Source organism: Dipteris shenzhenensis, chromosome 14, assembly GCF_047967505.1.
Source record: "Dipteris shenzhenensis isolate YYH24624 ecotype China chromosome 14, Dip_SZ_1.0, whole genome shotgun sequence".
Taxonomy (NCBI): Eukaryota; Viridiplantae; Streptophyta; class Polypodiopsida; order Gleicheniales; family Dipteridaceae; genus Dipteris; species Dipteris shenzhenensis.
In genome coordinates, this window is record NC_141609.1 from 47,333,070 (window position 1) to 47,334,462 (window position 1,393).

The following is a 1,393-nucleotide window of genomic DNA, read 5'->3' on the forward strand; positions in this document are numbered from 1 at the left end:
CATTAAACCTCGCCTCTTGCGACCCATTAAACCTCGCCTCTTCGATCACATCCGTATCCGACTGATAGCTATCCCCTGGGATGACGGGTCCATTCTTATCGTCCTCAAAACAAACCTCGCTCTCTTCGCCATTATTAGTAACCCAAATCCCCGCAGCTGCGCAAGCACCATGATCGGCCCGCCGCTGTAGCCAGAGCAGCGGAATCCGGATCACGCACTAGTTCCGAAATCTTCCCTCGAGGAGGGAAGGACGCTCGCATCTCAAACACAGGAACATGATGCATGATGGACGGTGGCCGCTGCAGGAATCTTCACAAGGGTGTCAGGGCGATGAAATGCAAGCAAGAGGTACACAAGCAAAGGCAAAACAGCAGAGCTGAGAGTCGAGAGCTCATCAGAGGAGAACAAGTCATGAGAGCTCGTGAGTGCACAGAGTGATGGATGTGCATGGCAGACTGACAAGCCACGTGTCTTATTCATTTTCTATTTTACTCCCCACACACACAAAATGCTTCCATTTTTATTTTTTTTTCCAGGTCGGTAGCCGTTGGGGTATTCCGACCGTTGTGACCCACTTTGCTTTATCTATCGTCTTTCCACACCTTGGGCCAATGCACACCTACTCTTAACAAGCCAAGACACACGCCATCTTCCAAAAGATAACAACAAGGACTTTAAATGATTTGGCGGCATGTGATTTGGTTTGCAAGTTGTCTGAGGGGGCGGAGGCTTCAACCCCCCCTCCCCCTGATCAATGCTTGGGTTGGTTGGGGGGGAGGCTTTCAACTGTTCCAAATGCACAATGCAATCTAAGCAGCCAACAACTAGAGACATTTCCATCCACCGCGTCTGAACATCAACCCCAAATGGATGCCCTTGCTATGAGACATCCGAGAGGGTAGTCTGAACCCACCCTCCTTTTATGTAAGCTGAGAAGTGCGCAAGGTTCATATTGATGTCATGATTAAACTTTCACTTTCAAAAAAGGCCCACAATGCAGCATAACAATAAAAAATCTTTGGAGACATACCGAATGAACGCTACAGAGGGCTTCAATGAAGTTGCAAGTAGCATTAACGATGCTACAAGAAGCATCTAATGACCATTTCTCTTCTTGTTATAAGTGACAGCACGAACCAAAGGATTTGTCTGTGGTGTTTTTCAGCTTGCAAATCTAGGCTCACATGAGCTTGTGCTTGTGCTTGGAGAGCAAGGCTCCCTCTAGTTCAAGAAGAGCCTTAGGATGAAGTAGGGAGATGGTTGCCAATGTCTACAAATTTGCTATTTTAGGTAAATAGGTAGAATACAAAGTAACTACTACAAAGCGCTTAGTCAATTAATGTGAGTCAATTCTTTACATTGCTTATGCACTTTACAGAGCTAAAATATATAA